Below are 26,389 nucleotides of genomic sequence, written 5' to 3' on the forward strand. Positions count from 1 at the left end.
CAAGACTTGAGGGAGAAAGTGTCAGCTGAGGTGTGGGATTTTACTGGAGAAGAAATAGGATTGATCAAGGGGGTAGAACCAGTAAAGATCATGGTAAGACCCAATGCCGAGTACCCAAGAACACCACAATACAAGTTGACACCGGAGACGATTGCAGGAATAAAGCCTGTGATCGAATCCATGATTAAACAGGGAATACTGAAGGAGATCGTGGGTAGTCCATGTAACTCCCCGATTATGGGTTTGCAGAAGCCTAGTGGAAAATACAGAATAGTGCAGGATCTTCGAAAGATTAATAATATCGTTGTCTCATGTTGTCCAGTGGTACCGAATCCATCAGTGATATTATTTCAGATACCGTTCCAAGCTGAATGGTTCACCGTGATAGATTTGTGCCAGGCTTTCTTTTCGATTCCTTTAGATGAAGAGAGCCAGTATCTTTTCGCTTTTAAGCTGGAAGATCGCGTTTTAACATGGTGTCGTATCCCTCAGGGGTATACAGAAAGCCCATCGATTTTTAACCAGCTATTAAAGAGAAATCTTGAAAGTCTAGTGCTGCCCAAGAACTCAGTTCTGGTCCAGTACATAGACGACCTCCTAGTTGCGTCAGAAACAGAGGAAGCTTGCAGAGTAGACACCATCACCTTGTTAAATCACTTGGCCGAGAACGGGCACAAGGTGTCTCCAAGTAAATTGCAATATTGTCTTACCGAAGTGCAATACTTGGGCCACAGGATTGAAAAGGGGAAACGGAAGGTGTCTCCAGACAGAATAGAGGCGATTATGAAAATGAACGCGCCTACAACACAAAGAGAGGTCAGGATGTTTCTAGGCATGGTCGGTTATTGTCGGCAGTGGATAGCTAACTTCTCACTGAAGGCAAAGCCGTTATTACAACTGACGCACAAAGGAGTGAGTGATCCGGTACCATGGGACAAAGATTGTTTGATGGCGTTTTTACAGCTGAGGGAGGACTTATGTCACGCCCCGGCTTTAGGAATGCCTGATTACACAAAACCATTTTTGCTTTACTGCTGCGAGAGAGAGGGATGCGCTTTAGCAGTTTTGGCCCAGATTCATGGAGATGCGCGTAGGCCAGTAGCGTATTTTTCGGCTACATTAGATCCAGTAGCCGCAGCGTTGCCCGGATGTCTCAAATCCGTAGCTGCAACGGGTGTCAGCATTGAACGTTCTGAAAGCGTGGTAATGGGACATCAGTTAGTGGTGTACGTACCGCATTCTGTGGAATTGTTAATGACCAGGACTAAGACTCAGCATCTGACGAATAGCAGGCTCACACGCTACGAGCAAGTCATACTGGCTGCCGAGAATGTGACCCTAAAGAGATGCTCCGTCTTGAATCCTGCAACTTTGATGCCACTTCCAAATGATGTGGATGATGAAATTTGTACAGATCATGATTGCCTTGATGTGACTGAACTATGCACCAAACCGAGACCCGATATCGTAGATGAGCCATTGACTGACCCTGATGAAATTTTCTTTGTTGATGGTTCATGCGTAAGAGACGATATTGGTCAGCTGAGAGCAGCTTATGCAGTTTGTACAATTACCAGAGTTGTAGAAGCCGCTTGCCTGGAAGGAGTACACTCCGCTCAGGTAGCTGAAATTATTGCTTTGACACGTGCCTGTTTAGCAGGTAACAAAATTTGAGTCACCATATACACCGATAGCCAGTATGGTTTCGGGGTAGTTCATGATTACGGGCAGTTATGGTCTCAAAGAGGTTACATGACCTCCTCGGGTTCTCCTATTAGGAATGGAGAATTCGTGAGATTATTGTTAGAAGCATTGCAAGGCCCGACAGCTATTGCAGTTGTCAAATGTGCTGCGCATACAAAAAACGTAGATTATTGTGTCACAAGGTAACCGCTATGCGGATGAAGTAGCACGTTATTGCGCAGAACAAGGATATTCTCACACTGATGTGAAAGTGGGGGAATCCAAGAAAGAACTGAATTGACAATGTTGTTAGACACTGTAGATACGTGGGATGAGCTAAGGAGTGTTCAGGAGAATGCACCAGATGATGAGAAAAAGGGCTGGGAAACGGCTGGTTGTACTAGAAGTGAGATGAACTTTTGGATCTCTGCCGATGGGAGAGCAGTTTTACCAAATGAACTTGTTAGTCCAATGGCAAGGAAATTGCATGGATCAGCACACATAGGTAGAGATGCCATGGTGAGAGTATTCAGACAAACATGGTTTAATCCTAAATTTAGAGTAGCGGCAGAAGCAGTATGTCAGCGATGTGCGATCTGTCAGCAACTAAACGTAGGAAAGAGAACACCAGTCACATTGAGTCACATTGGGAGGTCTGGGGGGCCTTTCAATAGGATGCAGCTTGATTTCATAGAAATGCCTAAATGCAACAGACTCAGATACGTTTTAGTGATTGTCTGTATATTTTCTAGATGGGTTGAAGCTTACCCTACACGTAGATGCGATACACTTACAGTAGCAAAACTGTTGCTTAGAGAGTTAATACCGAGGTTTGGGGTGCCATCCTCTTTGGAATCGGACAGAGGAACTCATTTCAACAGCGAAATAGTGAAGATGCTATGCTCAGCTTTGAGTATCGATCAGAAGCTCCATTGCAGTTATCGACCAGAAGCTTCAGGGATTGTAGAGCAAATCAACAGCACAATTAAGTCCAGACTTGCCAAAGTTTGTTCCTCAACATCCCTGAGTTGGCCAGACGCACTACCAGTGGTTCTTATGAGCATACGTAGCACACCAGATAGAAAAACAGGTCTCTCTCCACATGAAGTGCTAATGGGGAGAGCTATGAGATTGCCATCGGTTCCGACTGCAGCGTTATTGAACATCACAGACGACTTGATCTTGGACTACTGTAAGGGACTATCTGATGCCATTAATTCTGTGTCCCTCCAGGTCCAGGCTGCAGAGGTTCCATCAGCACAAGACTTGTGCCATGACCTGAGTCCAGAGGACTGGGTTTTGGTGAAAAAGCATGTCAGGAAGAACTGCTTAGACGTGCGCTGGCGAGGACCATTTCAAGTCATACTAGTTACGAACACTGCAGTGAAGTGTGGAGGCCTGCCAAACTGGATACATGCTTCACACACTCGAAGAGTGCCAACACCTCTAGAAGAAACAGCTCCTCTCTCGGATGAGAATCCAGCGGAAAGCGGAGAAGCCATAGAGGGGGAAAGCCAAGCTGTAGAGGCGATCGAAGAGGCTGAGATTGTGTCGGAACAGGTCGACGAAGGTCAGGACACTAGTGAGACCGAAGTCGCCTCAGGAGAAGAAAGTAACTGGGAGATTGAATCAGATACTGAACAAGCTGAGAGTGACCAAGAGACAAGTCCCAGAACAAGGAGCAGGAGGACAAGGAGTGACGAAGCTAGTTGGCCAGAGAGAAGAAGGAGGCCAAGCTTAAAGACACAACAGGAGAAAACTCTTGTCCCGATCGCTGAAGGGTCAGATCAAGAAGAGGAAACTACAGACTCAGGCACTGAGAGTCCAAGAAGATCGAGAAGGGTACGTGTGCCCTGCCGAAGGTACACCACCCCAGAGTGGACTTATCTAGCAGATGTCTTGGGGACAGAAATCTGGGAGAGTGAAGAACGTGAAAGTAATCGATCTCGATCCATTTGTGGCAGTGGAAATATGGATGTTGACTCCTGGACTCGAGACTGAGGGGTTACTGACTTTCACACTTCCCATACCCCCATACTTGAGTCAGATTAAAGATTTAGTGCTAAACAGATTACAATTTCCAACTTTTGGTCATCAAATACCAGAAGAAGAAGAAAAAGTCATTCGTTTGAATTATTGGAACTTGTTGTGAAAGCTGCAGGTACGAGAATAATTGTTGATGTATAAAGACATTTGTATATAAGTTATAACGAAGAAGATAACCTAGCGCCGAGTGGAAAGAAGAATAAAATTAGGGATTACATTTAGAGGACGGAGAAGGGTTAGGGTTGTCTGTTGTTAAAAATAAAGAGACATTGTTGCGAAAAAGAGACTTTGTTGATAAAGAGCACTTTATAAACTGGGAAGAAAACAAAGCAAACCAAAGACTGGAAAGGAAAAGAAAACTCTTTCGCAAAAGAAAGAGTTACGCTGTTTTTGACAACATGGAGAACGGCAACCCAAACAGAAAAGCCAGATGTATAATAGGTACACTTATAGCTGTAGTAATATTTCTCATAATTACAGTAGTGACAATATCATACATAATAGGACATGAAACTGATAAAGAAATGGTTTATCAGAAGAAGAATGGACACTAGTTACTACTTAACCATTGGTTAAGATGGAACACTCTCATAAACGCGGTGTTAATAGTGCGGTGTATGTCTTTCTTCCGCCCCTCACACGCGTTATGGCATTTATCATCGAGTGAACCAACAACGTGCTATATGCCAAGCCTCAACCCGAGGCAACCTCTGGCGCTAGTAGCAGTGTCCAGAGATAAGGGAAGGGGGATGTAGGGCACCCAGAGAAAATGATAAAAAGCATATACTGCACCAAAGGATATTTTAATAAAAAAGGGTGGAGTATCGCTATTAAAAGTGGTTGCGGTATAGTTTGAGGTCGAGTTAATGGATCTCTTTATACCTTTTTAAAGCATAGCGTCAACATGTTTCTGCTCCATGTCGCCCAGCCGGGTCTACGGAGCATTCGTCAGGACAAATACAGAACACAAAAACAATTACTGCGAATTTGAAATAATTACTAACACCATTTGTGTAGTAATATTGTATATTGAATTTTCGCTTTTTCGAGAATTTTCTGAAAAAAAGGGGGGAAAAAATTCTATATTGAGAATTACATTCTTATGGGTGCATATATAGCATTCATGTGATTACTCAACATTTTGTGGAGGATTACTTTATGTGAAAAAAGAACAGGTAGAACTGGTATAGTGCTCAGGGGAAATACGTGGTGTTTGTGGCTTCTTAGGAGGGTTTACTTTTAGTTGCTGTTGGCGGTCTTACGTTTAAAAAAGGCTGGTAGTGAAATTAAATAAAGACTTCCTCAGTTAGTTACGTGTAGGACAGTCTAGTTAGTACAGCGTGAATTTTTTACAGCGAGGGTCGTGATCTTAACTAAGTTAAGTACGTGCATAGTCCCATGGCGGTAGTCTTACCTAATATGCTGATAGTATTCAGCTTCAGTCGGGCGGCAATGGGACTCTCTGGTCCTAGACTGAAACGAGAAAATAGTAAAGGGGAGGCCTTCAGGCAGTGTTCTTACCTCGAAAAAGTCGAGCGCTTACCCGGGGCTGGACGCCATTCTTACCAGCGCATGGAGAGTTTCCAGGACTTGTGCTGTCTCTGCCCCCGGATGCTTGGTGACTGCTTCCTATTGCTTTTGTGAGTGAGGAAAGTCATGGAGCTAGAGACCAGACTACTGTTGGCGTTATCGGCAGATGCAGATTTTAGATATAAGTGAGGTTAAATACCTGGTCTAAATGGTAAAGGACAATTAAATTTTTTGTCGAATTGACCTTACATTATTTGTTGTTAGACACCAACAGAAGTTAGACTCATCATTCGTCATAGGATACTCTTTATGTATGTTGGACCCTAATGGAATAAATCACTGATTTTAAGGATCATTGGGCATACATGTTCCTTATTTTATGAGAACTGGCACCAAGGAATGTTATCATTGAGCCCAAATAAATGGGTTTTCAAACGGTTCACCCACCGTTGTTCTTTTTCGAACAGGATTCGTGTGGCATTCCAAGGTCTGTCTGTCAGTTTTTCGAGAACTGTCCATCTCATTTCTTCACAATCATGATTCAGATCGACAAAGTGGGAACACAGCTTTGTGTTGTTCTTTTTGAGTCGGATGTTGCTTTTGTGTTCCCCTATACGGATCTTGACCTTCCTACAAGTCATTCCGATATATTTCTTGTCGCATGGGCACTTGATCATATAGATCACATAGGACGAATTACAATTCGTATGTTGTTTTTGTGTCCAGACAAGGGAATTAGTCAGGTGTAGTGATTGTGTGTTTGTTGTTAGTTTACAGACTTGACAGGAGCCACAGGGATGGTGACCTGTGACAGGTGACATTTCCAGACTTCTTAACTCTGTAGGTTTGATCTTAGGTACAGGAGGGCGGGTGTGGACCAGTAGATCTTTTAAGTTTTTTGTTCGCTTGTTGGCGAAGCGAGGCTTGGGCCAGGTAAGTTTTCCGGTGTTCAAAATGGGCCAGTTTTTGTTAATGAGTTTTTGTACATCGTATGTAGCGGGACAAAATGTTGTCACGCATGTAGCAAGATCCTGGTTGGCTTCTTTGATGTTGACTTGTAGGAGGCAATCCCTTGGCTGGTTTTTGGCTCTTTTGCAGCATTTATTGATAGTCGCGGAAGTGTAGTCCCTTGATTTTAATTTTTTACACAGTTCTTTTGATTGTATCTCATAGTCAGTTTTTTTGCTGCAATTTCTTTTGAGTCTCAAAAACTGGCTATATGGTAAATTGTCCCTGAGAGCTTTTGGGTGATAGCTTTTGTAAGATAAAAGACTATTCTTTGCTGTCGGTTTTGTGTATGTTTTTGTTTCCAGCTTACCGTTTTCTGCAAAGATTGTAAGGTCGAGGAAATCTAGCTGGGTTTTACTCATAGTATAAGTGAAATTCAGCCACTTATCTCTCTCGTTTAGCCAATTCATGAAAAGTTTTAGATCTTGGTTGTTGTGCCAAATCAGAAGGATGTCGTCTATGTAACGTTTCCAGTATAAAATACTGGAAACGTACGGGTTGGTCTCATTAAGAACAAAAGTGGTCTCAAAACGACTCACGTACAGACCCGCTACTGACGGGGCAAAGGAACTCCCCATAGATGTTCCATGGGATTGGAGGTATAGGTCGCCATTGTACTCCAAAAAATTTTCTGTAAGTGCTAAGCGACAGCACTCCAAGACAAAGTGTCTGGGTGTTCTGTAGTTCCATTCTTCCATGAATAGTAGGTCCTCTAACATTTGGAGGGTTTCTTGCTGAGGGAGGCTGGTGTATAGTTGTTCTACATCCAGTCCTACCATTACCATCGTATCAGGGTCGAATGTTTTGTTTGATAATTGGATGAGAAGATCCCGGGTGTCTTTAAGGTAGGTGGGTGTTTTTTGCACCATTGTTTTCAGGTACTCATCAGCGAATTTGGACAGTGGTTCCAATAGGGAACCAATTCCCGAAACTATCGGGCGTCCAGGAGGGGGGACTCTGTTTTTATGAGTCTTGGGGAGAGAGTAAAAGAACGGTATTTTTGGTTCTTTTGTTATTAAGAAATCAGCTTCTTTTTTAGAGATCCAAGAGTTAGTTTCAGCCTCATAGACCATCATTGCAATGGTGTTTTGGAGTCTAGGGGTAGGATCCGTTAGTATTCTTTTGTAGAATTTTGTGTCTGCCAGAAGATTGAGACATTGTTCGTCATATCCTTGTTTGCTTAGAATAACGATTCCTCCCCCCTTATCTGCGGGTTTGATGATAATTTCTGCATTTTTCTGCAGTTCTTCCAAGGCTAGGCGTTCCTTTTTGGATAGATTTTGGAAAGTGTGTTTTTTTGTTTTATCCAAATCGTCTATTCCTTTCAACAATGCTTGCTCAAAGGTCTGTATTTCTACTGGAATGGCACTGTTAGGTGGATTAAATTTGGATTTGTTACGTAAGGACGTATCTCCCTCATTATGATATTCTGTGCCCGCAAAAAATGATTTAAGTTTTAGCGTTCTACAGAACTCGGAAAGTTCACACTTGAGTTTAAAAGTGTCTAGTGGGGGAGTAGGGACAAATCCCAGGCCTTTGTTCAAGACTCTTGTTTGGTCATCTGTTAGGACTACGTTGGTCAGGTTAACAATCAGTTGTTCTTGCTCGTACTCGGTTTGGCCGTTGCCATGCTCCTCGTTTGTATGTTGCGTTGCTGGTCTTGCCAGTTGACGTTCTTTTTTCTTCCGCGGGATTGATTCTGGCCTCTCCCTAAAAAAGGCTGTTGAGGATGGATATTCTCGTTGCCGGCAGTGTGTTGATTTCCCATTTGTGGAGGCAATGGTTGCATGCTGGGGTTATAGGGGTTCATCCAGCCTGCATGTGGGGGAATGAATGGTTGGAAGTATGGCATGTGATTCCACTGATAGTATGGTCTTTGCCATCTATTGTTTCTCCTGGGTCGATGATTCCGGTAGTTGTAGCGGCCTCTTCTGGGTGTAGAATCTTCTGATCCTGATTCTGAACCTTCAGAGGTATTTCTGTCTGAAGATTCGTTGTCTGATCCTGCATTGGGGCCTGTGTACTCTTCTTTTGTGTACGGGTGCATGCGTTCCTGGCTGAACTTCTTAAGATCTTTTGCGAGTTTTTGGAGTTTGTTCTGCATGAGGTATTCATGAGTCTCATTCATTTCTTTTGTTATTTCCTCCAACCTCTTTTGATATATTGCCGGGTTAATAGCTTTCTTTAGTTCTTCTTCGCATGTTTGTATCTGAACCAAAAGAGCATCGGACAGTCTCTTAGCTGTCTTAACTATTAAGACTAGGTAGTCCAAGGTACATTTCCATGAAATGGATGACCAATCACGACGAAATGCTAAGTCGTGCAAAAAAATTCTAGGGGCATTGTTGACCCATAGTCCTCTTGGGGCTGATTTGGACCTCAAATATTCTGTCATTATTATGCCATGAATGGCAGTGCGAATTTGTTCTCTCTTCTTCTCACTGAGAGTTTCCCAGTCGTCTGTTTGGGCCAAGGCCTGCGTTAGGTCTGTGTTTTGTAGCAAAGATTGGCCTGCTAATATTTCGTTTATATCTTCTCCAGTGAAGCTCAATCCCACGTTATCCTCCATTGTTTTCTTCACCAGTTCTTGGACAGTGAATATACACTATATTGAGTGTTACACTGTTGGTCAGGAACTCCCGCAGCTGTGCGCTGCTTCAGAAGCGGTTAATCAAAGGTTGGGGAGTAGGGTAGACGGTCCATTCATCACCCCAGTGGTAATAGTATGGTTTATCAGAAGAAGAATGGACACTAGTTACTACTTAACCATTGGTTAAGATGGAACACTCTCATAAACGCGGTGTTAATAGTACGGTGTATGTCTTTCTTCCGCCCCTCACACGCGTTATGGCATTTATCATCGAGTGAACCAACAACGTGCTATATGCCAAGCCTCAACCCGAGGCAACCTCTGGCGCTAGTAGCAGTGTCCAGAGATAAGGGAAGGGGGATGTAGGGCACCCAGAGAAAATGATAAAAAGCATATACTGCACCAAAGGATATTTTAATAAAAAAGGGTGGAGTATCGCTATTAAAAGTGGTTGCGGTATAGTTTGAGGTCGAGTTAATGGATCTCTTTATACCTTTTTAAAGCATAGCGTCAACATGTTTCTGCTCCATGTCGCCCAGCCGGGTCTACGGAGCATTCGTCAGGACAAATACAGAACACAAAAACAATTACTGCGAATTTGAAATAATTACTAACACCATTTGTGTAGTAATATTGTATATTGAATTTTCGCTTTTTCGAGAATCTTCTGAAAAAAAGGGGGGAAAAAATTCTATATTGAGAATTACATTCTTATGGGTGCATATATAGCATTCATGTGATTACTCAACATTTTGTGGAGGATTACTTTATGTGAAAAAAGAACAGGTAGAACTGGTATAGTGCCTAGGGGAAATACGTGGTGTTTGTGGCTTCTTAGGAGGGTTTACTTTTAGTTGCTGTTGGCGGTCTTACGTTTAAAAAAGGCTGGTAGTGAAATTAAATAAAGACTTCCTCAGTTAGTTACGTGTAGGACAGTCTAGTTAGTACAGCGTGAATTTTTTACAGCGAGGGTCGTGATCTTAACTAAGTTAAGTACGTGCATAGTCCCATGGCGGTAGTCTTACCTAATATGCTGATAGTATTCAGCTTCAGTCGGGCGGCAATGGGACTCTCTGGTCCCAGACTGAAACGAGAAAATAGTAAAGGGGAGGCCTTCAGGCAGTGTTCTTACCTCGAAAAAGTCGAGCGCTTACCCGGGGCTGGACGCCATTCTTACCAGCGCATGGAGAGTTTCCAGGACTTGTGCTGTCTCTGCCCCCGGATGCTTGGTGACTGCTTCCTATTGCTTTTGTGAGTGAGGAAAGTCATGGAGCTAGAGACAAGACTACTGTTGGCGTTATCGGCAGATGCAGATTTTAGATATAAGTGAGGTTAAATACCTGGTCTAAATGGTAAAGGACAATTAAATTTTTTGTCGAATTGACCTTACATTATTTGTTGTTAGACACCAACAGAAGTTAGACTCATCATTCGTCATAGGATACTCTTTATGTATGTTGGACCCTAATGGAATAAATCACTGATTTTAAGGATCATTGGGCATACATGTTCCTTATTTTATGAGAACTGGCACCAAGGAATGTTATCATTGAAGAAGTCTGGAAATGTCACCTGTCACAGGTCACCATCCCTGTGGCTCCTGTCAAGTCTGTAAACTAACAACAAACACACAATCACTACACCTGACTAATTCCCTTGTCTGGACACAAAAACAACATACGAATTGTAATTCGTCCTATGTGATCTATATGATCAAGTGCCCATGCGACAAGAAATATATCGGAATGACTTGTAGGAAGGTCAAGATCCGTATAGGGGAACACAAAAGCAACATCCGACTCAAAAAGAACAACACAAAGCTGTGTTCCCACTTTGTCGATCTGAATCACGATTGTGAAGAAATGAGATGGACAGTTCTCGAAAAACTGACAGACAGACCTTGGAATGCCACACGAATCCTGTTCGAAAAAGAACAACGGTGGGTGAACCGTTTGAAAACCCATTTATTTGGGCTCAATGATAACATTCCTTGGTGCCAGTGAGAGGAGACGATGGGAATTTGAGTCTTGTTTTGAAGATACGAAGCCATGGAACGAGCGAGAGAATGACATAATGGGGGAAAGTCCGTGGTGGGCGTCAAAGGGGCGTTCCACCCACACTGTGATTGTGTATTTTAGGGACAGCACCCCGGGGAGAAGATAGCGAGAGCGAAGGCGAATTGCTCAGAGCGAGAGGCAAGTTAGAAAGAGCAGATGACTTGAGCAGATGCGCTGAGAAAGATCAGAGCGCAAGGGAGCAGTAGGCCGAGGACCCTTAGAGAGCGGATGGGTAGGCAGAGAGGGTACTGCTTCTTAAACTTAAGTTACCTTTAGAGGCTAAGAGAGTTTGAACTTCTTAGGGAGTCAAACTGCTGACACCTTTTTAGGGTACTAGAAACTTGCGAAGTAGGGATGTCACCTAGTATAGAGTAGGGACAGATTTAACTTGATTATTTTTCTCTTTCTGTAGATGACGCAGAAGAACCACTTCATATCGATGCTTTTAATTTGCTGATTTTGGAACTGACTTTAATTGTATTCGTTTGTAGACTGAGGTTCTTTAGGGAATATATGTTCCTTCTAGTTCCTGTATATTTGTTGAATTTGATCCTGAGAGGATTGTATTTGCAACTTTTCTTAATTTTATATTAAACCTTATATTAAACCTTATAAACTTTATCAGTTGTAAGTGGTTCTTCAGAGTGGCGTCAGTTAATGGGGTTTATCTAACCTATGCGGGGTTTGTCTTTTACTCAATGACAGACAACAAGCGATCCAAAAATAACGAATGAGATAAGTTATCAAATTGATCATAAAAGATATTAAAATCTCATTCCCCGCATCACTAAAGCATAAAATCCTAGTGATCGAGAAAGCCTTAGAAGGAAGCAGAGAGTAGGAACAGGTAACACAGTTAACAGAAAATGTAATTATTTAAGACCCTTTTAAATACCAACTAATGCTGTATGATTTTCGAGTTGCAAAACTCACAATGTGCATTATTTATTTCAACACACATCCCGCCAAGTTTTATTTGGTGAAATTTGCAGGGGAAAAGTAAGGCATTACTGCACATGTTGTTATCTCCAAGATGAGAACCTAATTATTTTATTACTCTTAGGTGCAGAAGGCTGCTCACTTTATACTTCCCAGAAAGGAATGAAAAACAAATGCAAGGTTCATACAATAATATTAATATATTCATGTCATTGCACCCTATTTGTTTTTTCCTTGCGGTAGTGCCAGTTTTTTATTTGTCACCTAAGAAGGAATAATTTAAAGGGAAAAAGAACCCTGCTCAGCGCTCTGCTGACCCAGTGCTTTCTATTGCCAAGACTTGTTAGGTGTTCACCAACATTGTTTACAAAATGAATATTAGTTAGTCAATCACTGTTCCACCATAATTTTTTGTCGTAACAGGGGGACCCACCCAGTGAGTGGGAGGTTTGATCTGAAATATTTCACAATTATATATTGGCACTAGGAGGTACACATTTTTCACCTGCAATTTTGATGGGATGTTTGGGTAGAGGGTCAACATATTTTTAAGTACTTACCTGTGGCACATGAGCATAATGGTGCAGATACAGAGCATGTTTTCAGGGAGGCTAAATTGAGATTACAAATTTGCTCTGCAAAAACTGCAGATACAGACTGTAGATACAGTTATGTGACGTCATACGTTTTATACGCAACAAAAACCTGATGAATCCATTGAGGAGTTTGTGGCCCGGTTATGTGAACTTGCAGCTAAATGTAAGTTTGGTCCCATGACTGAGGAAATGATTAGGGATCAACTTATCGTTCAATGCAGAGTAAGAAGATCCAGGAGAGATTATGGGCTATGTGCGTCCCAACTGTTAAGGATGCAATAAAGATAGCCAAACTTGTAGAGGAGTCAGAGAGATACATGAAGTAAATGCTAAGAGAGGATGTCAAGTAAGATGGCTTTTTAGCAAGACTAGTCGATGAAGGTGAGTTAGTTAATGTTGTAAGAAAAAAACTCTATTCGAAAAATGTGTGTTCAAACAAATCCACCAGGAAAGGTGCTATGGAGAAATCTTGGTCCAATGTGAACTTACAAAAAAAACAAAGTCCCTATATTGTCATAGGTGTGGTAATTTTTCGCACTCGGCAGATTCAAAGAAGTGTTTTGCCATGGATATGGACGGTCATAAATGTGGGAGAAAAGGTAATTTTGCACAAGTTTGCAAAGCATCCGGCAAAAGGGTAGCTTGCCTTCCTGGAAGACGTTGGTGATGAGACGGACCATAGAGCATTGATGGTTGGTGATGAGTAAACGAGCAAAAGAAATTTGGATTAATGGCGAATTTAGGCTCCTTGTACACTATCATTCGCAAGCATGATTAGTGGCCAAAAGAAAAGTTGCAAATATTGGATGTGATCTTGAAAAGCTATTAAGGAGCTGACTTTGGAGTAATTGGATACTTTGCAGCAGAAATAGTGTTCAACAAAAGGGAACGTATATGTGGTATCCGAAGGACCTCTTATTTTGGGGTGGTCTCATCAGTATGACCTGCATATCATTGTGAATCCGAGGGCCAGAGAACAAGTGATGGTTGTTGAAGAAGGGGAGTTAGAAGAGTTGTTCAATGGGTTTGATAGAGTATTTGAAGTATCAAAGACTACAAACACAAGATTATACTAAAAGAGTTTGTCCTTCCAGTAAAGCATTGCCTTAGGAAGGTTGCGCTAGCTGCTCGTGCTGATGTCAAGTCTATCATTGATCAAATGTTGAGAGAAAAGGTTATCAAACCCATTGAGGAATCGCAATGGCTGTCACCGGTATTTATCATTAAGAAGGTGGATTCTTCTTTCAGATTCTCTGTGGACTTGCGCAGTCTGAACCAAGCGTTAGTGATGGATTGCTTTCCCCTTCCCAATATCAATGAACTGATCTCTTCCATATCCGACAGCAAGAACTTTTCCAAGTTGGACCTCAGGAGTGCCTATCAACAGGTGAATTTACATCAAGACTCTAAACATTTCACAGCTTACATCACCTCTGAAGGTGTTTGTCAGTTCAATTGGTTCAGTTTGGACTCTTCTCAGCTGCAAGTGTGTTTCAGAGGCTTATGGCATGCTTGTTGGCTGGGATCACAAACGTAGTTTCCTTTCAAGATGATATACTTATATTTGGCAAAGATGTCCCTGAGCACAACAGAATTTTACAGCAAGTGTTAAATCGCATAGCAGATGCAGGCATGACCCTGCGGAAAGACAAGTGCAAATCTCTAATCAGGCAGGTGATTACTTGGGCCATTTGATTACTGGGGACGGTTTAAAGCTGAAATTGAATTTTGTTAGCACAATTGTTAATGCACAAGTTCCCAGTGACAAAGATATGTTAAGATGCTTCATGGGGCTCCTTGATTACTATTCAAAGGTCGTGAGGGATTTTGAGGAAAAGTCTATTTCTCTGAGGGACTTATTTAGAAAAGGAAAGACCCAGCAGATATCATTTTAACGATGCAAAATGGAAATCGCGGAAGCTAATCTGTCAATTCCATTTCATTTTGGGTTAAAAACTATTTTAACTGTTGATGCAAGCGCAAATGGTATTGGAACCGTTCGGTCCCAAATGCATGATCCATCCGAAAGACCAGTATCTTTTGTTTCGCGCTTGTTGACTGAGGCAGAAAAGAACTACTGGGTAATTGAGCGTGAAGCGTTAGTGGCAGCCTTGGGTGCTAACCATTTTCGGGGTGTTCATATGAGGTGAACAGTTTATTCTAAGGAATGATCACAAACCACTATTACAAGTGTTAGGACCTAATGGTTCAACCAGGTGTTCATGTTGTCTGGCAAGTTTGGCTGTGAAGTTACAGGAGTATGATTGCAAAATGGAATATTTGCTGGGTTGGAAGACTGTTCAGTTGCCTGACAAGGCAGCAGACAAGTGCACTTTCAAAACAGAAGAAGGCAGTAGCTGATGTAGAGGATGTGGGTGAAGGTCTACAGGGATATGTATCCATGAGTGCATGGGGGGCAGGTATGGAGGGTGACAAAGTTCTCAAAGCAGTGAGGTAGTTGCTCAAAGATCAACGTAGAAAGGAAATCACACTACTGCAGGCAATTAGACCTGTTCATATGATCCTGGGGGAGTTATCGCTAGTGAGAAATGGGTTAATCATGCAAGATGAAAGATTTGTGCGATCCACAGCTGTGAGAGAGAGACTCATAGATTTAGCCCATGAGGGACATTTGGGCCAAACTCTAATGATTAAGAGTCTGAAAGACCAATTTTGGTGGTCTTGGATGGATGTCTAAACCAAGCAGGCGCAGCGGGTTCATTTGGGCGGAAGTGCCCGCCCCCTTTTTCCTCGTAGGAACAGTGTCTGTCAGGCTGAACAAAAGTCAACCTGACAGACACTATTCACTTTCAGTTTAAGCAGTCAGGAGACACGCATGCACATTTAGCGCTGGCTCATGGCTGCCTGAACTGAACTTTGCTGGGCTGAGAAAGTCACAGCTCCGTTGGGCATGACTTTCTCAGCTCAGCAAAGGTTAGTGAGGCCCTCCCCTCAGTGATGAGGGATAGCGTCACTGATTGCCTCGCACCTGGGTGCTTCAGTTTTAAGCCCTGAAGAGCCCAGGGTCGAGTGTCAATCAGTGACACTTCATCACAGAGTGGGGAGGAGTCAGTAGTCTCCCTGACCCCATCCCACTCTGTGATGAGGATAGGTCTGCTGCCTTCCCTCATTGGCTGACCTTAGGTAAATTTCTGTGGCCAGCCAATGAGGGAAGGCAGCAGTCCCAAGCCTCCTGGAACCTCTGAGGCAGAGCAGAGCTGGCTGAAGGTAAGTGTGATTTGTTTTCTTTTTACATTGTTTGGTGCGTGCGTGCGTGTATGTATGAATGTTTGGGAAAGAGTGTTGTGAATGAATGTGTTTGTGTGTGTGTGTGTGTGTGCGCGCCTGGTTGTGAGTGTTATGTGTATGTGAGCGTGTGTGTTTGTCCCGTCCGCCCCCTCCCCCCAAAACTTACCGCCCGCCACTGAAACCAAGGCATGGGTAGAGAAATGTGTGTCATGCAAGAATTCAGAGAAAAGGCTAATAGCTGGACTAGAGCGACAATTTCTGTGTTGGAGAAGATATTTAGATGGGAAGGCACACACCCTAAATTAATCACGGATAATGGCACACAGTTGATCTCCATTGAGATGAAATGTTTCTTAAGTGGTCTGGGTATTCATCACTTCTGCACTTCACTTTACAACCCACAGAGCAATGGTCAGGTCGAGAGACTCAACCGTTTGGTCAAAGACACCACAGAATTTGCAATTAGAGATGGGATCGACTTCCAGAAACCAATCAAAGACATGATTTGGCCATACCGCACCCCAGTGAATTCGGGGACAGGGAAGGCACCTTTTGAGCTAATGAGAGGCAGGAGACCAGGCACCAAGTTAGTTCTATGTTGGATGCATGAAGGTGATGCCAAGGTTATGGAAAATCTGATGATCTCCTGTAAAGGTCAGGGTCTGATGATCAGTGTTGATGATTGGGTTAAAGTGAAACTGGTTGGAGTTTGTGGACCATATAGGGTAAAGGAGGTTGGTGGCCATTGGGTCTGACTGGAGAATTGACAGACATGGGATCTCAGAAAAGTAGCTATGTTTAAAACAAAGGGGCAAAGCCAGGTTAATCCACTATCTGAGGAGGAAGAGAGTAGTCCTGGTTGGTCACTTTTGGATGTCAATGAGTTTATTAGATCTTGGGATTTTGGTGTTAGGAGGGCTGTGAATGTAGGGGTGAGTTGTGAGGACTCTTTCCCGCGTGGTATTCGGATGAGCAGACCTCTAGTCTGGTGGGGTGATTATGTTGTTAGCTTCTTCTGTTCGGTTCGGAGTTGTCCTTGTGTGCCTGGGACAGTTTTGGGTAGTGGTCATCTTTCTATGGTTCTGTTGCCAGTGTGTTGCATGTGTTATTGTGTACATGTTGTGTCAGTTTAGCTAGGTTTTTTTTGTTGTTGTTCTCTGGGGAACTTGTATTTTGTCATATGTTGTCGTACTGGCGTTGATTGTGGTTTGTTCTTGGGTGGAAGAAAAGTAGATATGCTGTACTGTGATCTTGTTGGCGAGTGGAGTCTTGTTGATGTCTTGATGTTCTTGGGGGACATCAAGAGTATTTCACAGCGGCTAACGAGGAAGGAGCTAATGGTGCCTGATGTACTGTCAGGTTGTTTAGTCACTAAACTTATCAAGGAAAACTCACCAGTCTGCTGTCTCGTCCTTCAATTACCTCATGTATCCACCACATCAGGGGTTGAACTTCAAGCACACAGACCCCAGTTTGCAGCGATCTCTAAAGACAGCTGGTAGTTGGTCACTGGGGAGGGTAGGAGCCAAGTGGTGGAGGTATGACGGCCACAGCCTTTGAAAACCTAACAAGGGGTTTGCCAACTCCTATATTAACTCCTTATTCCTCTCTCCAGAGATACCATTTGGGAGATGTGAAGAACAATTGTGACAAAACCAGACCAATGCCGGAGCGGAACTACAACAACAAGACATCAAACGTATCTATAGTAAGGACTTCAACATGCACTTAGTATTTGCATATGACCTAGCAGTAACAGTTTGCACATCCTCTCACAGAGCACTCACCACATACTCTAATGCCCTATTTTAACTGCAGCTTTAGCATATCTGAGTTTCAATGCTTATGGTGTGTTTGGCCAATGCTTTTAACGTCAATAATTTGAAACGTAAATAGAAAGCGCCTGTTGGCGCTTTCTATTTCTATTATGTGTCTGAATATTTAGAGGGGGGTAAAAGGATCACTACGTGAGCTGCAGTAAATCTTCGAAATAGAAAAGAAAAACAAAACATAGAAATTAACATATGGAATCATTGAAGAGTCACCTAATCTTCAAGGCTTAAAAATATTAAGTGCGCTATGGTGAGAAGCATTGTCCTCTATGTCTGAGACTTGTCAGTTTCAATTCCTGCCTAAATAATTTAGCTGTTGTATCTCAAATTTGGACATTGCTCTCATTTCACTATAAATCAGAAAAATGTTCATAGTTTCATGGTGCAGGCATGGCCCCAGCATCATTACTCAGCAGTATCATTTGGCATCCTATAACTTCACAAGTTAGAGCAGCTGCTATTCTGTCCGAGAACAGAATACAGTGTGCCTGCTTCAATGAATTATTTAGTTTTATGCTAACCTATCAAGCCAAATCTAGGCATCTGCGTATTTTGTTTAGGGAGCAACGGTGCTTTGTCTTCTCATCAGGTGTAAGTCAAAAATGCTTAGAACAGAAATCCGAATATAATGTACTCTAAAACGTAAAACAGAAGGGCACACTTATAGCCTACAACGGCAACCATTAGGAAACCCTGTGAATATCATATCTCTTAACAGTGTGCCACCATATTCTTCGCCTAGATGTACTCGTTTCTCACCTACGCTGGCGAATGAGTTCAAGAAACTCGCTCAGTACCTCTCACCCTAGACTCAGCTTTGTATTAAACTGAACATCCCACTGTCAGCATTAAGTGTGTTCTGGCAGCTGACAAGCGCTAGGCCAGTGGCCTGAACTTTATTTTTAAAACTCCAACACTTGAAGGGGAGAGTGGGGGGTGCAGCAGTCTGGTAAGACATGCCCTTCACTTCTCCTGAGAGCCAACGATGATCCAGCACCAAAGGCACGTTTGTACCCCATCCCATACGAGTGTCAACTATTGATATGCCAGAGATGAACAACTGCAATTCTTAAGAGGGACTCACAAAGCCTCAAATACTTCCTAAGATGGCTGCAAGAATTTAAACCTTTCAGTGGACTTTGTTGATGGCCCTGCTGATGGTGGGGGCTTACCAGCAGAAGAGTCTATGAGCGGCCTGGATCCGCTCATAGACTGAGCTGGTTGACCAGAGAGCGAAGTCGAGGACCCAAGCCAAGTAAGCTCTGGAACTGCAAGAATCACAGTGCCCTCATGACAGAGACAAGCCAATGACCTTGAACTCCAGGTGCCCCCTGAAGAGGTGAGTAGAAAAGGGTGAGTTGTAATTGCTGAGGGAGTGTCCCCTAACAACAGCACCCCAGTGTGGCAAGGGAGCTGTACTGTGGACAGCCAAGGATCCCAGTGAGAGGAAGAACCTTGAGGGACAATCTTACAAATGCTGTGCAACAAAGGGGCAGAGAGGCTTGCTCCTGAGTCCAAGCTGCAGAATAGCATACAACCATAAATCTGCACCGCCAGCAGAGGCCCCTCAAACCTTTTCCGTTTGGCGGTACCCAGAATAAGCAAGCTGCGCAGCACACAATTTAGTAGGAAGAAACAAAGAGGTCAGCAGTGAAGACCTCAGTGTGGAAAGGGACACTATGTGAAGCAAGAATTGTATAAAGAAAATTATGAATTTTGTGTGTGCACTCCTAGTTCTATCCTCAGTATTATCCTTGCTAACCATATTTGTGTGCTTCCAAGGCTGCACCTGTCTATTTCTAAAAGCAGGTAAAAAAAGTATAAATAACCTCTTTTCTCGTTGTCATGGGGACTCCCGTGAGCACTCTGAAATGCCCTTGTGGCTAACTATATGTGGGAAAAGACAAATACGAATTTTATAACATAAAAGCGACATCTGCAGAAAGAAAAAAAAAAAATTAACGGTGGCCACTCATTTCATTATACAAAGATACAATGTTTCTTGATTGTACCAGAGAGTCAAAGCATGGACATCATCATGAAAGTCCTATAAAGGTAGATTTTTAAAAATAAAAACACTGGACTCCATACAAGCGAAAGGTCCTAATCACCAATTAGAATGTCTTGCTACTTATGAACAATCACTGTAGATCAAGTGAGTAAGTGTCATTAACATATTCTGTCAATCTAAATTTTATATGCAGCAACTTAAAATTACTGTTCTTTAGTGAACACAAATGTATATGCCCAAAGAAAGAAAAGATTGTCATTAGTGTAATATAGTAGTATCTAAAACTTTAAAGGATGTATTTTGCTCTGAAATGAGCAATTATCAATATCTTGTATATTTTTGTACATATAGACGAGTGTACTGAGTCAGAGGACTTGTTCGTCCACAGATAAAAATAATTTGTGCTATAATGATGGCATACTAGCAATTAAATAGTTTGAGTGCAGAAAAGTGTGGTAAGACTGTAATTATGGCACATGATAGTTTTTGGGATCATCATCAAAAGCAAACTCAACATGACCACCCAGGTCAGTGCCATCACAGCCTCATGCTTCCATACCCTGAAGATGCTCAGGAATATTATCAAATGGCTCCCGAATCAGAACTTGGAAAACAGTTGCATTTACTTTGGTCACAAGCAAGCTAGACTCTATTCGGCATCAACAGAAACCTCTGCAGACCATTTCTAGGATGCTTGTTTCCAGTTCAGTGAGGACCTGGCTTGGCAGTTCGGGCTGGACTGTTCCCATGAGGCACAGGGTCAAGACTGATTTGCATACGCCTGGGTTCAAACTGGAATGACATGATGAGCAAAAAAACTATGGATTTAGGCCCAGATCTTGCGTTTTAGTTGAAAACCATTGGTAAGACAATCTAAAAATTCTAAACGATAGGGAATTTGCAAGGAGACTGAAACTTCGCCCTGAGGAAGTCTGCTGCGACAAGAACAGTTTGAGACGAAACCGGTGCTGGCAAGGGGTTTGTATATCAATTAAGGAATAATAGAACTACTGAAATCACAACCTCAATTTATCTCTGTGTGCCTGGAAAACAATATTGTTGATTCTGGAATCTTTTCTGATTGAGGAAGAATGGATGGCTCTTCCTTCTCTGAAGCACCAGATAACTCTTGGACATTGGCCTAATTTGACTTTGATACTTTGTTTACACACATTTGGTAGTGTGTGCAAATTTCCCCAGCCATCGCAACTCGTTATATTGTCTTATGGCTTAAAAGCATTAGTAAAAGTGATGATCCTCCTGGAACCACTTTTTATTTTTCTAACAAATCCAATTTAGGTTGATTCTTGAATAAATACTGAATCAACAACAACTGGCTTGTCAAGACTTTGGAAGAGTAGGGAAAAGGTATCAAATAAGTGAAACAAGTGAGTTGGGTGTACATAACATGGCGCCATATTATCACGCCTCATACTTAAGTTATCTTTAGAGTGCTCACCAGACAAAACTAAAAGCCATTGGTGCTTTATGGAACACCTCTAAGTGGGAGGCGTTCTATGGGATGTATCTTGGATGGACCTCAAACACAGAGCCAAGACCCAGTAGTTATCCCTGCTGACAAGCACAACGCTAAAACATGGGACTCAAAGGAGGCATTAAATGGTGTCATGGCTCTCTCTTCACCTCACTTTCCTATATTTGGAAGTCCAGACTTCACCAAAGGGGTGGACAGAGAGCCATTTAGAACCTGAAGAGAAGAGAGAGTATGGAAGTGATTTTTTTTAAAAAGGAGCAAATAAAACATTTGACTGAAACAAGAATGGCTACGGCTCAAGGAAATAGAGAGGTTCAGGTATAATCTAATCAGATATTGAGTGATACAGAAAGGTAAAAGGGAAGCCACAACTCACTCATGGACAGATTTAGAGAAAATTCTTAGAAGAGTCTCGGATGATACACACTTGATAACTCACATTTATTAACTGCTATTAGTAAACAAGACAGCCTTGAATACTAAAGTCCAAACCAGTTGAGAAAAAGAACTAGTGTTTGACCAAACCCAGGAGCAATGGAAATCAATTAATCACAATGCATACAGTGGTATTACCCCGGTACAGGAAAGACAAAGAAGTATCAAAGTCCTGAACAGATGACCCCTCACACTTCATGTTTGGAGCTTTAAGCGGGTCTCAATTGCAAGGACTGTGACTAGGAAGGCACTACATCACATAAACATAGGTCCTGCCCTCTGTTTAAAGCACTAGGTGAGCTTTCAGACACATCAAAGCCTAAACTCATGATGATCATTCAGCTTAGTGAGAACTTAGCAGAACACAAAGGCATTTTAGGAACTCAATTAAATTGACCAGTGAGGCGATCATAGGGCTAAACAGCCAACAGTCACTAGATGGTGGAATGTGTTAGTACCCACACTGAATGTCTGGAATGGAAAGCTACAGTTCATATTAGAAATGGAAAAAGTCTTCCAGGACATTTAAGAAGAATAACAATTTTGGGGTGATAGATTACTTTGCAAAGGATTACAGAGATGTGACCTACAAACGACTGTTGAGAGCACTTCAAATTGTACTCTTTTAAGCCTAATAAGAAATGGAAGATGCAACAAAGGATGGATGCAGAGGAGTTGGTCTTATATAAAGTAACACTGAAGGGAAGAGGGGGAATTTGAGGGAAAGTGTTTTTCTTACTGTCATAATTATTACAATTATTGGACACTTGCTGAATACCTTTCAGAGGGCCACAAGACAAGCAAAAGCAACTAGGGCCAATCATTGGTGTTAAGGCCTTTCACTCCTGATGTCCTGGGGGTGACCTATCGTGCCAGGTAAAACTAGTTAAACACTTGACTCTCAGTGTTAGCGTGGGTCAAGCAGTTCAAGGCTTTTTGGTAGTGGTGGGGTAATGCAAGGTTAATACCGACAAGATTCAAAATACACTACAGCTGGGGCGTGGCTGGCAGCAAAAGGAAATGGTTGCCGCCTTGTAGAGTTCTGGATTTTCGAGGGCTGAAAACAGAAATCCGGTGCGTTTATCCGTGACTTACCCATTGAAACTCACCTGCAGGTGCTGTTGTGTATCGATTTAGATTCCGTATTATTTTCGCAATTCATGCCCTCATATAGGTATGATTCACATTGCCCTTATTTAGGCATGGAAATCCAGCCCTTCTTTAGACATAGTCCATGCTACCCAAATACAAGCATGGCTACTTACATCCGTTCATTTACGTCACAAGTTCCTGGAAAACCAGACTCTTAAGCCTTTAGGACTTCCCCTTGCTTGAATATTGATTTCTCCAAGAACTCATTGATTATGCATGAACATCTATTCCTTAGGGGTTCATTCATGACGTTCTTATGCCCGACTTTTATGTCAATATTGGCATTCCTAAACACCTTCAAGGTATAAATATACCTTCAATTGCTATGGCAAGGCACAGTGCGGTTTGGGTACCTACTTGCACGATGCGGCTCACCACACAAAGTCCTGAAGGAAGTCAACTCCCCAACTGAAGCATTGACCAGATGCTGTCATCCTCCTCGCCGAGAATGCAGCTCCAGTGTTTCTGACTCCTCTTGCGGGGTGTTGGAGATCGAGTCCTGGGAAAGAGATACCAACCTCTCTCATTCTAAGGTATGGAGTTGAATCGAACCCAGAGAAACCTTTGGCAATTCTTGGCACAACTAAACTAAACTATAGCTAAAACATCACCTACTTCTTCCCTCGTACTAGACTTAGGTTAGGTATACTGGGGTAGGATTATTTTAGAAGCACCAGTTGATTATTTTAGCCTGTGTTACTTATGTATGTATTTTTATATATGTCATAGCAACAGACCATGCTATTACAGTATTATTTTATATGACTGTTAACGCTGTACGCATTATACTTCGCATTCTGTCTTACGATTGTAACAGTTCATTTTTCTTGCATGAGAAATAAGACTGTTCAATAAACCCTTTTTATTGAAATGCCCGTCTCCCAATTTCTATGCAACAACTCTGTGGAAACGAAGCATGCACGATTGACTGAGTGAAACGGTTATCTATTGTTTCCACGACTCTGAAGATATTGTTCCGACTCTAAGAGAAACAAAGTTGTCATGCTTATGCAGGTTGTCAGAAACTAATCCCTTCTTGTTCATTCGATAAAGTTTCTAGTGACCTCTGAGTTAGCTGGCATACACAACTAATTAAGTTAAATGTACTCGATAGAGACATACTGACCTCAGTCCTATGTCAAAACTATAGTGTATATTATTCCAATGCGCAGAGCCTATCAGGGATATAGGAACTACACTACAGTGCGTTGGAACTCTGCCCGCACTCGTGGAGCAACTTGCCCAGCCTGCGACGCCTTCTCCGTTGCCTCGGATGGCGTCATCCCGTCTACCGCCTAGGACTGGCGTAAGTGCCGCGTCCAGCGCCAACGTATGCTGGCGCGGGCCTGGCGGCGCTCAACAACGAAGTGCGCCCTGGGCTCCTGTGCGAGCACGCAAATCCACCTCCCGGGACCTCCCAACCAGTGACTGCAGCTTCAGCCGTGCAACGGGAACCCCCTTAGAGCTACGAAAAGTGGGGTTCCGCCGGCCTACTACGTCGTGCAATGGAAAGGAGTAGCTGTCTTCCACGCCCATTCTGAGGTACTATCCGGTCATTGGGCACCATTTTTTCACCGCAGCGACCCTAACTGAGACTGTCACGCTCCAGCTTGGAAGCGCAGCTGACCCATGAACTGTGATGTGCCTTGATGGACCTTCTGTGCGCTGGGGCGGGGTTGTGAACAGCTTCTTTGAAATGAGCGCCGCTCCTGGCATATGACCCCACTGCGGATCGCTCCGGCCAGAGGGTATCACAAGGCCCTTGGGCTGTGGGGGTATTGATGGGGCGAACTAGGGACCCATGCCACGACTTGACAGGGATCCAGACCAGAACATATTTTGAAGATTGGGGGACATCACCATCTCCACCCGCGACCCGCACTTAGCCGGCTCCAGACCCCTGGTGTGCCTGGGCCGCAGCTCAACACAAGAACACTACGCTTCACGCTCTGCACTCGCCCCAGGCTCTCACCCTACACTCCAGTCCGACTCCAGAAACTACAGTGAGACGCTCTGGATTGCAGGAAACCAGACAGGCCATGTGCACCACTAGGTAACACGGTCAGGCGGCGGTGATTACTGCTTCTGGATGGTCAGTGCCCACGGGTGGTGGACGTAGGGGCAAGGCACGATGGGGTGCCGGGGCCAACGAGTGACCCAACAGAACAAATTGGAGAAATAGGCCTACTCTAAGCCAGACAAAGATGTGAACGATTGTACTGAGGCTGAAGCTGCCTCTGCTAAAGAGACTACTCCAGGGAATGAGATCACACTTCTGGACATCATGTCCATCCTAAATAAAGTTCATACCCAGCCCTGGATCTCTCCGTGGAGGATCTTGCCAAGACTCACCTGCAGCCCAGGGGTCTCTCTAATTACTTTTCGGTCAAACGAGCCCATCAGGTCCCCGGGCCAGGCCTCGGCCTGGGGCGCCTCTGCGGCCTATACAGGCACGCATTTTTAATTTTCGTGACTGTCCCCTTATCCTCCAGACGGCGAGAGCTGCCCCGCCAATCCGTTTTCAACAAAGTACAATATCCTTATTCCCCTGACTACACCGCGGTGGTGCCTAAACAACGGCGGAACTTCCTAGCGGTGAAGCAAGTACTTAGAAAACGTGATCTTAAACATTCTATGCTATTTCCAGCAAAATTAAGTGTAGAAGCAGAAGTGTGGTTCTTCACCAATCCAGAGGACACACAGGACTGACTGGAGGGATGGCGTCAGGTCCAACATCGGGGAAGACCCGGTCGGAGCAATGCGCAAGATCAATCAAAACAGCGATCCCTGAATCAGACGGCGGACTCGTCGGAAACAGAAACTCGACCAGAGGAGGACTGAACTAGTCATACTGTACACTTACTATGTGAAAGGCTTTGCGCGAACAACTACTCTGTAAAGCCGGATTGACGCCAGCAAACAAAGATGTGCGACGCTGGGGCACAGATACAAATGGGAAGGAACTATTAGCCCCTTCAGCGGCCCGAAGAGACGGGGCACTATAGATGGGAAAGTGACTGTTGATCCTTTGTAAAACTTTATGTGAGCAAGAGAACCATGGCTTCTCACAAAAGTTATTTTCATAATAGTTGAATGGGTAATGAATTCCCTGTTTAGGCCCCCGAGGGACACACTGAGAGCTCTATCCTCCCTCTACCCCCACACGGGTACTGGGTATTGGGTATTAGGCAATCTGCAAAGTTGGGGTGGCGGGAAGTTCAACAACCGTCTTCCAGGGAGGCAGGGAGGGGGGAGGGATTTAGGATTTTCTGGGTAAGTTCATATTTTTTTACTGTGTTTGTTTTTATTCGTTCTTTGGCACACAATCTATTCCCTCATACCATTCATGCAATGTCTTACACCAATCTGATTGGCACTGTGCAAGCGACACATTGGCCCCATGTCGCGGTCACATGAACACATAATACCTTTGGAATCCTCCAGACAGCATCTGCCAATCATCTCCTGGAATGTCAATGGTCTTCAAGATAAGCTAAAGAGGGGGCTAGTTCTACAATATCTGAAACGTAAGGTGCCAGCGATTACCCTATTGCAGGAGACCCATTTAACAGGGACGGTCGACAGAGCTCTAGATAGGTGGGGTTTTAGATTGGCTGTCCATCCAGAATTCACATTTGGTTCGAGGGGGGTGGGAATCCTCCTGAAAAAAAAAATACCCGATCACAGTTAAGCACACATATACTGATGATCTAGGTCGCTTTGCGGCGATCTCGTGACAGTGGGAAGGGCATACAGTAAATTTAGT

The 26,389-nt window shown here is 43.4% G+C and overlaps 1 protein-coding gene across 1 annotated transcript in view; it reads right to left on the reverse strand.

The window, feature by feature from the left end:
* The window catches only part of FBXL17 (F-box and leucine rich repeat protein 17), a 1,859,129-nt gene that overhangs the window by 876,781 nt on the left and 955,959 nt on the right, over positions 1-26,389 (reverse strand). The gene's annotated exons all lie outside the window — the stretch shown is intronic.

This window comes from Lissotriton vulgaris, chromosome 3_1 (assembly GCF_964263255.1).
Source record: "Lissotriton vulgaris chromosome 3_1, aLisVul1.2, whole genome shotgun sequence".
NCBI lineage: Eukaryota > Metazoa > Chordata > Amphibia > Caudata > Salamandridae > Lissotriton > Lissotriton vulgaris.